This window comes from Schistocerca americana, chromosome 7, assembly GCF_021461395.2.
Source record: "Schistocerca americana isolate TAMUIC-IGC-003095 chromosome 7, iqSchAmer2.1, whole genome shotgun sequence".
In the NCBI taxonomy this organism is placed as follows: Eukaryota; Metazoa; Arthropoda; class Insecta; order Orthoptera; family Acrididae; genus Schistocerca; species Schistocerca americana.
In genome coordinates, this window is record NC_060125.1 from 414710351 (window position 1) to 414724492 (window position 14142).

Below are 14142 nucleotides of genomic sequence, written 5' to 3' on the forward strand. Positions count from 1 at the left end.
ACATGTCAGATTTAGTTGCTATTCTGAGACGAAGAGCCAGGCACAGAAAAGGAATTCGTAATTGATCGCACCAAACTAGTCAGAAGACTGATGATTAAAATGAATCATGATTTATATAATATCTAAAAACGGAATCCAAACTGCAATAATGTGTTGGAAAGTTGAGCAAATGTATGTACAATATTTCGTATGAAAATAATGCATGTGAATCAGATCTAATTTAACATGGGTATCACGATATATCAAAATATATTAAGAAACGAAAGAAATACAGACATTGACTGTGAATTAACTTTAATTAAAATCAAACGGGCAAGTTGAAAATTTGTGATGGAATTGTTTTCGAATCCGAGTCTCCTGCTTGCGAAGTAGATGCTCTGGCCACTTATTCTTAAAAAAAATAGGAGCAAAATTCAAATATACCCCTACTTAGCACTGCCATTTTGACCCAACCACGAAAAGGAAATGAGCTATCCCTCTTCAGGCGTTGCCCATAACTATTCCCAAAAATCCTCCCAAGGGATAGGTTCCACGGGTCTACAATTTTGTTTTATTTTTTGTTATTACATCATTATAATTAGTCAATGCGTACAAAAGAAAATGCCATAAAAATGTAGTAATAAAAGTGTGATTCAAAGTATAAAGTAAAATATCTTTCTACATTGCTTGTCTACTTCAGCAAAAAGAATCTTTCTTCCAGAAATGGTGCTGCTGGAGTTTTTTTATTCACTGCCACTAGCGTTTTCTGCATCCATCAATACCGTCTAAAATATCTACAATAAACTCATGCAGCATTGCACATTCCTCAATGAATACAGCTTCCCTGTAATCATCTAATGTCTTTGCTTTGTCACTGTTTGCAGTTCAGGATATTCTGACTTGGTTGAGACGCTGCGCCGTACATTACCCTGAGCCTGGCATTCCCCAACTAAGGGGTGGGGTTACGACAACGCTGCGCAAATAATTTGCCTTGGTGTGCTTTTAAGAGCGGTGTGAGCGTGTTCCAGCTACCACCCGGAATCATGTTCCATTATCTCCCCATCGCCGAAGATGTAATGGATTGTCATTCCCTTGAACTACAGAAGCGTACGATATTTGGCGAGAGAAAGTCATCTGGACACAGAATGTTCCCATCTCAATCACGTCCGAGGGAAAACGTAGATAACAGGCTAAGATCTTCTGTGTCAGTCGCCAAACACCGGACGAAAAAACGAACTTAAAGCGATTTTCTTCAGTTTCTAAGAGGCGACAGACGGGGCAAACTGGGTGGTCTGTTGATCAGATAGCGTGGAGCCAGTGTCTCTTCAAATACTTTTTGTTGCTGACTTCGTACCACGTCGCACGCATGGTGTTTTCAGATAGTATTGGTGTATCGTTTTCCACTCTCGTAACCAATTGACAGTTCGGTACTTGGTTGCTACCACGTCACACGGAACTGTCCGCAGAAGGGTGGTGTAAAAAGCCTGTGGACTTCAGTGGGCGCGTTGTAGGAAGATCCGAGGCCACATAGCTATACTACAGAATGAATGTTGAAATATGGGAGATCTGTGACTCATCGTGAAGTGGGACTTGAGAGACCGGTTTCAGGACTTCCGATAAACGACCCGTGAGGGAGGTGTGTTGACTGGTCATCTTTTTCCATGTTCTGCTGATATAAAGGTCAGGTACTCGTGCTCGAACATCAGCTAGTCCCCGCTCTCTGTTGCTTAGGGGGAGGGTGAGAGTGTCATAACATACTTCCAATATGTGTCCCTTAGGAGATAACCGAACTTTGCGAGCTATCGCCACTGATAATGGGGGGGGGGGAGGACCTGTGCCACGGTACTGAGTTTTGATGCCACGTAGAGGTTCAGGTACGCCACACGTTGCAGCTGGTTCAAGTGCTGGAGCAGCTTCTGGCGCACCAACGCGCGGCGGCCGTTACGCGCAGATCCTTCGTAAATTTGCTTCCAAATAGTTCAGTTATTGGTTTGGTGGGGGGGGGGGGGGGGGCGACAGAACCTGGCACGAGACCGCAGCCGATATCCAGCGCCACCGACTTGTTGATGTTCAGAATACTTCCGGCAGCTAGTCCATATCACTCAATCCAGTTTAGTATGGTGTGGCCTTTATCGGCTAAACTAATCAGCAGTATCAATGTCGTCTGCGTACGCCCAATAGCGGAAGTGATTTGCCGCAGGGTGATTCCGGATAATCTGTGGTTTAGCCCCCGAGGAGTGGCTCCAGCGCGATTGCATAAAGAAAGGTAGAAAGACGGCAACCCTGTCACAGAGACCTCTCGATGGGTATTGGACCCACGCCCCATCCGTTGACCTGGACCTGAGAAATAGCTGGTGGCAGAAGGTGCAGCAGGGTATCGATGGGCCTGGAAGGAAACCCAACTCGATCCATCACATGTAGTAGCAAGTTTTGGTGCACTCTGTAGAAGGTCCAATTGCAATCGAAGGAGCCGATCGCCTCTCGTAGTCGGCATGTGTAGGCGATCGCTATTAAGTCCCTGCAGTCCCCAGTAGCCATTTGTTTGGCGTCGCCTATTGTGAGGTGAGAATACTTGGCAAGGTCTTCTTCATACGGCCTGCTAAAGGCCTGACAAAGTTCTTATAATCGGCGTTCACCATTGTAAGTGACCAATAGTCGTTAACGGATTGCCCTTCTGATGTGTACTGGTATTACAAGTCCTTCGACGAAGGAAAGTGGTGTGGTGCGGGGTTAGTCCATGAGTTCTCAGAATATTTTAAACCAACGGGTCATCATGATTTCACGGAAAGTCCAGTAAAATTCTACTGGTAGTCCATGGGGCTCAGAGGACTTGTTGACCACACCCTTGTCCAAGGCGTCAGCCACTTCCTCAAATGAGACTTCCTCCAGGGACGAGACTACCTCCACTACCACCGTCGCCGTTCCCCTTTCGATAGTGCGTGTCATCTGTTGTAATGCTTCCAGTGGCCTCGTCTTCTACAGCTCTTTCCTGGTGAATTTGACTAAAATGGTCGTCCACGGCATTCATTACGGCTGCTTGGGTCATACAGGAGCCACCTTCTTGCATCGTAACGCGGTGTCGGCGCTTGTCCGCCACAATCCGGTGCGTGGTGGGGACCTCTCCCTCTGTTCGGTCGTGTCGTCGCGAGCGGACTAAAGCACCTTCCAAGCGACGTGAGCTGCGGTTCAGTGTCGCTCTCGTGGTCTGTTCGGTAATGTGGCTAGAACGTCAAAGTCCCTTAGCGCCGCACAGTAAAACTCCGGGGTCTGCCGGTGCCGCAGCCGTGTCCTTGCCGAAATGCTTAAGTATATTGCGGTCTGCCAGTTTGGCGCAGAACACTCACCACGGAAAAGCCGACCTGTATCGCCTTCCTGCGACTTGCCGACGGCAGTCTAGGATCTTGACGTGTGTTGCATTCATCTTTCAAAGGCTATTACTACGTCAGACCTGTTGAGTGTGGAGATGCATCGTGCAGATGTAGACACAACAATCAGAAAAGTCCAGAGGCCATCGATCGGGGCCACCACTCTCCGTGTAGAACTTTGTGACATATCTACGTGATCCATTGGGATAGCCGAATGACTAATAAGATGCTTGTGTCCAGAGCTTTCGCCGTGTCGCCAAAAGAATTTGGATCTTAACGGTAGAGTTAATCCTGCTGATATTAACCGTGGCCAGGTGTTAACCCTGGCGGTGCGGTGGTTGGGCAGGGTTTTACATGGTTATGGGAGAGAGAAGCGGACATAACGAGTGACGTCACTTTTCTGTTGATCACTGTTCGTTGCAGAGGAATAGCAGACGGGCTCCGCCCGCCCCGCCGTTCGTTCTGCAGGGATGGAGCCAGTGGCTATGGTGTCAGTCTCATGATCGGCTTTTTGCAGGACTGCTTCTTCTTCCTCCTGCGAGGAGAGCTGGCGTGTTCGACGTGGTGGACGGCGTCGTTTTCGGCTTTTGGGAGAAACTATTTCTCGTTGTGGACGATGACAGTGACTCACGACTCGCCAGCACAAAGGCTTCCATTGGTATGATAAGTGCGTCGATTGCCATACTGGTGTCGGGGCTGCCTGCAGTGACAAATGGCATTTGACAGGGTTCTGCCACTGGCCAGTCTGACTGATCGGCTCGTTGTCGGTCTCCAGAGGGAGGGTCCGGTACTGCAACGTCTGTCTGTGCGTCTGCACGGACCGAGACGTAGTGAGCGCCGCCGCGTAAGTCATTCTGAACGATAAGCCCTTCGATTCAATAGGTGAATTCCTAGATATTAAGTAGTAACTGAAAAAAAATTTAACAACTTATTTTGTGTAAAGAAAACTTATGTTAAAGCGATAAGTTCCACATCATTACGAAACGTCGTATTCATGATCTATGGAACTAGGATTAATGTATGTATGTTATTGGGAGGCTGAGCCTTGTTTACGTTTCGAAAACGAGTGTGGTGATTCTTACTCTTCGTGCTCTTCCTAGTATTTCCCTAATTTGATCGTCATTTCTTGAGGAGAATCGTTTACTTGCAGTATAGTGTACGCCGGATTGTGTATATTTTCTTCATCACAAGTTCGCTGCGGTAGTGCTATATGGTTCACCGTGAAATGGCCGCTCCCCCTGATACGGGTCAGGTCATACGGTGAGCACTAGAAATATGCCACTAGAACTCACCGGCAGATGTTCCGTTGCTACCCATGTCCGGCAACGATGGTGAAATCCAATAGGGTGAATTAGAGTTACCGGATACACAGCTTCTCCAACATCATCAACAACAACAGGAGTTACAACATTCACTCGAACAGCGGTTCTGCACCACCATCATCAACAATTGCCGTTTCAACAGCAACCACTCGATCAACAGCAGCAGTTCCTACTATTACAGGTACAACATCAACATCTCAAGCAATATCACTGCCAACAACAACAGCTGCGTCAGGTTAATGAGCAAGTTAGCCATCTCAAGGATCCTTCCAGCATCCATCTTGAAGCCAGTGCAAGTCAGCAGTAGGAAAATGTTCCCCTTTGCAAACGGCTTTGTGTAGACTCAATTCCTGTCCCGCACTGTGCTACGAGTGCGTTACCAGGTTAGGATCCCCCTTCCAGTACTCAGTACGCTCTTATTGTCAGAGTCAACCGCTGACTTCCATTGCTGCGGTTGTATCGTCAAGTGTCAGCAATTGGCACAGTCTGTCAGATGCAGCCCCCTCTATTGTCTTTATGGAGAGCTTAGATAAGAACATTGGCAAACTCCACGCTTTACTGGAAGGCAAGTTCTTAATTTCCTATAACTCTCAGGTCAAACATAACATTGATGGCAGTGGTCCGTCAGACGGAAACACAGTCAAGATGGAACTGAAAACTGCTGGGGCTGGCAACGCTTTCATAGAGGTCCCTGTTTTCAGAATACATCTATATGTCTATATGTGTGTATTCCCAACTTCCTGCTCCATACTTATGGCATTATTTGTGTTAACATCAGCTTGATAGACAAGGACATCACTCACGCAATTGAGAGCATTTATCGTGTCGCATGTATCAAGCGATACACTAAGAAACGTCATTCACATCCTGAACAAATGGTGCCGATTCCAGCTGTCTAGGGCAGGTTCGCTCGCCTCACATATTTCTGTTCTGGGGACAATCCAGTCATACAATGTCGAAACTGCTGGCGTTTTTATCATGCAGATTGCAGCAGGTGTGATGATCCACAGCCAGCGGATTCATGTGCGTCGCCGATTCCGACACGTTCAAATTGCTCTACTCCGCACCCAGTGACTGAAAGCTCATGTTGGCCTATCTCCATCAACAAGAGCTTCAACATGTAACAATGCCACATGGTGAGGGTGATTGGTAGCCTGTAGCTCTCATACTCGGCTGCCCTCCGCCAGCTTACTAGCCCCAAAATCGCCTGTATTTCCCACCTCTACCTTCAAAGGCATTCTAGATCCAATAGTCGCTTTATGAGATTCCTCTACGCGACCAGCTGGGTGTCCCAGTTAGGATCTCTTCCTCATGGTGGCACGTACGGTCGCCATTACTTTCAGTCGGCAGACAGATCGCATGCTATCTCTGAAACAAGAGGTCTCTCAAAATGGCGTATTCTTAGGACAGTCTGGTGACAGGGAGTCTCAGACAATCGTCGCGAACATTCGGCGTCTCATCATCTTCCCCAAGCTCCGCTACCACACATCCTCGTCGGTACAGTCATCATAGCTGTCACTTTGTCGTTACACCCAATATGTCATTGAAAAGATTATCAAGTACGTCTCGGAAGACGCGAAGACACACCCGCCTGTAACTTCAGAAATACAGCCTCTACGACAACTATTAATGACCCTTCTTGCACCTAGCAACTGTGGTGGGCTTTAGGATCATCCAGTGGAATGCACGATCTGCGATTTCCAATAAACATGTCCTTCATCATGAACTTTGGTAACAGAAGATAGCAGTGGTTGCCATTTCAGAGATGTGGTTTCAACAGGTTCTGGTGTCTGCTTTCGAAGATACCAGGCTTATCGCCAAGATAGAGACGATGGTCGAGGAAGTGTCGCTCTTTCAACAATAATGGACTGTGTCACACCGGAGTACAGATATCCCATGAGGCTATCGACAGATTTCAAGCAATAGCGGCCAGGCCCTTTATTCCGGTCGGTGGCCTAATCATAGTGGCTCTTTGCAGCAGACCAAGGTCATTTATTCCCTTTGAAGAGTGGTTCTCACTGGTTCAACAGCTGGAACGTCCACTCTTATTTTGTGGGTGAATTGTAACGCTCACAGTGGACTGTGGGGCTGTGCCTATAATGATAGGCTGAGTGACGGGATCCTTAAGATTCTCGACGAGTCTTTTCCTGCTCAATGATGGATTCCCTACGTTGCTTCCTTTACCTGGACAGAGACGCTCAGCCGTCGATTTTGCTCTGTGTTCGGCGTCACTTTCTTCGTTTTTCACTTGGACTACTCTTGTGTATCCTACGAGGTCTGACCACTACGCTCTTCTTATGTGTAATGAAACCTACAATTATGGATAAAGGAATGTAAGGCGAAATTTGGGGACCATGTGCCATCATGTGTCATTTCTTGTTATTGCCTTATTGTTATAAACATCACCGAAACAGGTACGCTTTGGCAATCACAAATTAAGTAAATTACAACACAGACTGAGGAAGACATCAGATTTCAATAGTAGGGATATGAAAACAGGTAGACCTTAATTAATAAGAGTTGCAGCTACCCAAATTACGAAATCGTAATGTAATTAAAAAGGAACAGGCAGGCCTTCAATGTTAACGACTTCACTTACATAAAACTACCAAACAGGAAACAGGTAGGGCTTCAATAATAACAGCATCAGTTAAGCAAAATTATAAAATAGAAAACAGGCAGGCCTTGTTTAATCGCCGGCCGAAGTGGCCGTGCGGTTAAAGGCGCTGAAGTCTGGAGCCGCAAGACCGCTACGGTCGCAGGTTCGAATCCTGCCTCGGGCAGGGATGTTTGTGATGTCCTTAGGTTAGTTAGGTTTAACTAGTTCTAAGTTCTAGGGGACTAATGACCTCAGCAGTTGAGTCCCATAGTGCTCAGAGCCATTTGCACCATTTTGAACCTTGTTTAATAACGGCGCCAGTTAGGTAAAATTACCAAACAGAAAACAGGCAGGGCTTCAACAATAACAGCTTCAGTTAAGTAACCAAATTTAGGACTGCCTGCTGACAAACGGTGCACCAGAAGGCTTAGACACAAGAAGCACAAGACTACACCAGTTGTGAAGGATAAGAAAGCTTATAACGAGAGGACCGGCTTTCCACGTGCCTTTCCGTTGGGTACGGACCTGCAAAGGAAATATTAACACAGCAGGGTCAATTACGTGAAAGCAACAGTAACTACTCAACGGTATACCCGCGTCCCTGGAAGATACTGCCTCTGCAACGACGGCGAAATGCCTTATAGAAAACTAGACTGCCAAATCCAATTAAATAGCCTCAGCAGCTGCAAAATTTTGAGACACACACACCTTCTAAGTTAATTTAACTAACAGAGCGATGGCGTCTGCAATGCCCTAAGGTATCTAGAAACCGGAACCCTGTCGTATTACAAGAGAAAGATGCTTATCTGGTGTTCGAAGACGTTTGGCAGCGGGGGTCGGCTAAAGCCCAACCATGTGGGTACTGCGTGACGTCGAAGGACCGGCCACAGCACAGAAGAAACACGTCATCGCGTTGGCTCAGGAAACACCACCGGCCCGCACAGTTTAAGATATCCTGTTAACAATCAACAAAGGGCAGTACTGGCTTAGGAAAAGTGAACAACAGCCAAAATTCAAGGAAGCAACTGTTGGTGTTGGCGTCCCCCATCAACAACCTCGAGCAATGATGTTAGTGGCCACAAACCAGAGAGATATCACACGACAGATCGTCACTGCCCATCGACTTTTCCTGCAACGCATATCACGGCCTAAAGGCCAACTCGAGAATGGAAGGTTATGCAGGCAGATTGGTCAAAGTACGGCGCAGTAATGGATGCTCAACTGTTGTCGCTCCCCACCGTGGCATCCCCTCAAGCAAGATACATTATGTTTAGAAATTATACGATTATGGCTGCATCGCATTGTAATCCACAGAAGAGGATGATGACTGGCTCCAGCCGGTCCCCAGTTACCTGGATGGAGCACAAATGTTAGCGTCGGTTGGCCCATCGGAAACTGGATTGCACTCGCCTTAAATGGCGTACATACCACGTAGGAGAACTATGTTGCCTACAAGCGGATAGATGCGTCCATTAAGCGCTTTACGAAGGCCTGCAAGAAAGAACACAGGAGGAAGTTCTGTGAACAAATATTTGTGCACATTCCTTTTTGTCGTATTTGCTCGATGGTGAACTCACTCAAACGAAAACCGGTACCTCCCAAGCGGTTTCAGATCTGATAGACAAGTTTGCTGCCGTTGTCATACAAACTGCCATACTGGAATCTGCCGAGCTCGCGGCGACATGTGCCACCGCTGAACTAAGAGACAGTTTAACCACTCCATTTGAAAGGTAACCCTGTGGGGACTATATAAATGATTGAGACCGAAGTAAATTACACCAACAACATTTATTTTACTAAACCAGACATAATTTATGCTAAAAAAGTTATTGATTGAATACTGTAAACAACTAACAGTTTATTTAAGACTTCAACGGACAAGGATCCTGGGTGGCAGAAGTGAGTCAAGCACTCTGGCCGTAAAAATTGTTCTGACGCTGAGCAGACATTTATTGATCAAATCTACTGTAGTTTCACTACACAGGGGAGCCGTGTATCGACTCGTGCTGCACCTTGTGTTTAGATTGCATTGGTTTTCCTTTCCTTCACCTGACAGGTTTGTTTGATATGTTGTCTGTCAGTAAGTGGCTGCTTTGTTGTCTTTTCCCTCTGCTATCGATATCTGCGTTTTTGCTTCCGGGAAACTGCTATGGAGAAAGTGAGGTCTTTGACCGGTTGTAACCTTATGTGGTGGCGCGGAAGTAGGGGCGGTGCACTGAGAGAGTCTGGTGAAAACACGAGGGCAGTGTGCCTCGCCAGCGCGGACCAGAGGTGATCGGCTGTACTGAGTCGCCACGTGATGTATGTCGGTTGTGTGTTACGAGCGGGTCGAGTTGGGGGAAGAGCTCCCCGGGGTTGGTTGTATACACAATCGCCCCACGAGTAGTTGCTGTTCATTTCACCTTGGTGGGACGTTAACGAGCTTCTTTAAGTCCTCCGTTTCAACACTGGAGTTTAAAAAGGAGACACCTAACGTAAAGGAGCGGTCACAATCCGTCAACGTCGCAGAGAAGACGTGAACTCCAGTGACAGAGCGTGTTGTCACGTGACCGTGGCGTGTTGGGTACACTGGCGACGCGTGCGCGGTCGGATGTGTGGATCCTTGCCATCGGAGGTCGTGTACTGCCTGTTCGAGCATAATTTCAAGTTTTTAAGTTAGTGGCAGGTTTAATTATTAAGTAATAAATTTTCGTAACCAGTGTCTCTTCTGCCTTGTGGCCTCCGGCGATCGGGTTTCCTGTCCCTGGCACTGGTGTAATTGAAGACAGTGAGCTTTCTTCCTCCTCTCGTTACTGCCCGATGGGAGGTGTAGTTTTGGCAGTTTGTTTCGCTATTTTGTCGTGTGTTATGAGTAAATTCATGCTTCTTGTTGGTTGATCATGTGCTCGCTCATTCAGGGCTGTGTGGTGTAATGTCTCCTTGCACGAGATTAGCTCTAATTCTGTCAGCAAGTTAAGCAATCTTATTAAAAGTTTTCGCTGGCTAAAAGTCGGTGCAGTGACCAGCCTGAGAGCGGAAATTGTGTTTACGGGCGGATTTAGGTTGGTCAGTATTCTGCCTAGCCTGACCATACCTGAGTGGGTGATTTGTGGCCGCCTTACACGGGCCCGTCATATCTGTTATGTTCTAATGATACTCCAGGACACTTTTGTTTAAAAACTTTTTAAATTCCTCCATTCCTTTATTGCCATTAACCGTGTGTTTACTGAGACATTTGATTTCTTTAATGGCGAAGTTGGTAGCTCACTACCTCTCCGTACTTTATTAACAAAGATCTATATTTAGTAGCCTGTTTACTAATATTCTTTAAATTTTTTGAACTGTTGTATTGCTATAAATTACTTGATTGCCGTTAGGGGCGTGTTTTGAAAGTCTGTTATTGCCGTACTGCTAGCTTCTGTGTGTGTGTGTGTGTGTGTGTGTGTGTGTGTGTGTTTTAAAGAAATTTTTAAACTGCTGGCGTCTGCGTATTTTTAAAAAATTTTTTAATTGTGGTATTGCTATAAATTATTTGATTGTTTGCCGTGCTGTTAGCTTCTGTGTGTATTTTCTTTTTTTAATTTAAACTGTTGTATTGCTATAAATGACTTGACTGTCGTGTATTTTAAAAAAAGAAATTTATTTTAAAATGGTGGTATTCGTATAAATGATTTGATTGCCGTTAGCGGCGTGTTTAAAAGGCTGTTTATGACCGTACTCCTAGTTTCTGTAAGATATGAATAAAAAATTTGTGTGTGAAAATCTCGACCCGACAGTAAACTGCTAGAAATTTGGTCCCGTTTCCCAACTTGTGGCCGGCCGAAGTGGCCGTGCGGTTAAAGGCGCTGCAGTCTGGAACCGCAAGACCGCTACGGTCGCAGGTTCGAATCCTGCCTCGGGCATGGATGTTTGTGATGTCCTTAGGTTAGTTAGGTTTAACTAGTTCTAAGTTCTAGGGGACTAATGACCTCAGCAGTTGAGTCCCATAGTGCTCAGAGCCATTTGAACCATTTGAACCCCAACTTGTGGTGTGGCCTGTAGTAACCGTAACCACTGTGTGTGTCAATAGGTGCAACTGAGAGCAAGTGGTGATTGTGATCTGTGCACCTACGCAAAGCCGGAGTGACAGTAAGTTATCCTGTTTGCATCATATGGCAATGTAACTTGCAGCTGGCGAGATGTGTGCAGTGGAGGTGAAACGTGAGGCGGCACCTGTGAATCGATCGTGGCCACGAAAGAAATACAAAAATCTCACGGTTTACAGATCAGGCAGACGGATCGCAATTTACCCTCTACCATAGCCCTGAAATCACGGTAGATTTCCAGTATGTCACACACCCGTTTGCTGGTCGTACCATGGATCAATTTGGCTCACTTATACGACAGAGAGCACAAGGATACCAAACGTCAAGACTAGTAAATCAAAATCGAATGAGTGTGCCCTCGGCAAACGAGTAGTCTGAGACGTTTGAAATCACACTCTCGGTACAGTAAGAAGTTCACCACACGTTCCCCAGTCGAAACTATTCGAAAATGAAGTCAGTGTTAGAACAGGTTTCAATGTCCAACCACACATGGAGAGCTTCGAGCAGAAGCGAAGTAACCACACCAAAGTCCAGCACCTGAGTGTCTCACACCTCTTCAGAAGATAAAAATTCGTTTCTCGGAAAGTGCACGAATAACACCGCCTTCACGCCGTCTTGAGTCAGTCACAAGGCTCTAGAGGCGCTAAATCTCCCCTCCCACACGATAGCACAAACTCATGTCGAACCAGGGCAAGAGCCAAGAAACCTGAATTTCTTTAAAAAAAAAATCTTCCAATTACTGGCTTCTTTAAGTTTTCACAGGAGGGAAGACGATTTTCTCCAAAACTCTGTCGCTTCGCATGGCAACAAGTGAACAGATACAATTTTAAAGATCTGTATCTAAACCACCTGTGCCTTGGAGCTTGTCCTAGCTATGAGATGCTATAAGGATTCTATCTCTAAACGTTTCTCCGACGGCGGAGTTTCTTATACAACCGAGGCGGCCGATGGTTCACAGGCTTATTTGCAGTGTCGCTGAATACGAAAACTTGTGATTTTTTATTATACACTACTCTGCACACAATGCCTGGCTTACAACTCCACTGCGTAGATGCATTCCTTCAGTCATTTGCCCACAGCCCAGCCTTCCACTGGTGCTGCAGCAGGTAGCTCAGCATTGTTCTGCTGGAGACCTGTCTTGACAAGAGGCTGCCCTGTCTGCCCTGTAGGGCTGTGGGGCTGTCTGGCAAAATTTACTGAAGGCTGCGCTGGCCGCCAGTTGCTTTCAGCTCACAACATGCCATTTGTATGAGCTCAGAATAATAAAATACCTCATGCTTTTGGCGCCCTAGCAGGCTGCATCAACATTTTCTCAGGCCTTTAACATTCCAGTCTCTCTCAATGTGCGTCGGGCTGTAATGAAATCTTTAATAATTTTCCTTATGCGGAAAACACGTGAGAGAGTAACTTGTCCTCTCTCACATCCTCTCTCACCAAAATCCAAATTGCCCTGAAATTCTCTTCAGATAAATCACCCAGCTATGGCCAGATCCGCTACCCTTATAGTTATCAATTTGTCTGACGATCCAAATGTGTTCTTGTGAACATCTTTAATGATATCTCAAGGAATGGGAATGTACCCAATTACAGGAAGATTCAAATATTGTTGCCCATACTCAAGCCCAGGAAAGAACCTTGTCAAGCGATATCGTATCGCCCAATTGCACTGTTGTCCTGCGTTTGTAAGACATTAGACACCGCCTTCAGTTTCACTTAAAATGGTGATCGGAATATGAGAACTTGCTCCCACGGACGCAAAACGGCTTCTGTAAGGGCAGAAGTACTTATGATAACATTACCTCGCTTGTAATAGACATTGAAAACATGTACTTCAATAATGGATCTCCCGGTGGGGAGTTTACTGATTATATACAGTTTGCTTGGTTGCCGTACTGTATATATCCGCGATCAGGACAATGTATTGCATGGACCGCACCTTGTGTCTCATGGCCGCCAACAGGGCGCGATAATGAGTCCCTTACTATATGCCCTGTATGTTGTCGATCTAGAGACTTTGTTGAGCTCCATCAGTTTCTTAAGTATGCGGACGACATCTGTATACACCCTCACTCGTCGTACTTTTGGGTGACACGACTATGGCTTACGGAGGCATGTGAAATGTTGGTTATGGGAGTACAAGAATGGGCTCACTTAGTCACCTGACAAATTTGTTGCAATATTCACGAGGAAATTATGTATTAACTTCTCATCCGTACTTCATCTTTACCCGTACACATTTCCTGTTCGGGCACATGCTAAGTTCCTTGGCGTCTATTGCGACAGCAATCTCACATGCACGCGACATGTTGGGTACCTAATCGACAATGTAGATAGCACCCTGAATATCTTGCGTATGCTTGACCGAGTATGGTAGGGAGCGGAACCGACATCTGTATACACGCTAACTCGTCGTACTTTTGGGTGACACGACTATGGCTTACGGAGGCATGTGAAATGTTGGCCATGGGAGTACAAGAATGGGCTCACTTAGTCACCTGACAAATCTGTTGCAATATTCACGAGGAAATGATGTATTAACTTCTCATCCGTACTTCATCTTTACCCGTACACATTTCCTGTTCGGGCACATGCTAAGTTCCTTGGCGTCTATTGCGACAGCAATCTCACATGCACGCGACATGTTGTGTACCTAATCGACAATGTAGATAGCACCCTGAATATCTTGCGTATGCTTGACCGAGTATGGTAGGGAGCGGAACCGATTACGCTCTTGAGTTTGTTTAGGTTTTGATCCGTTCTGTCTTAGATTATGGTAGCACTGTCTACGAAGCTGCAACACAATCAACTTTGCG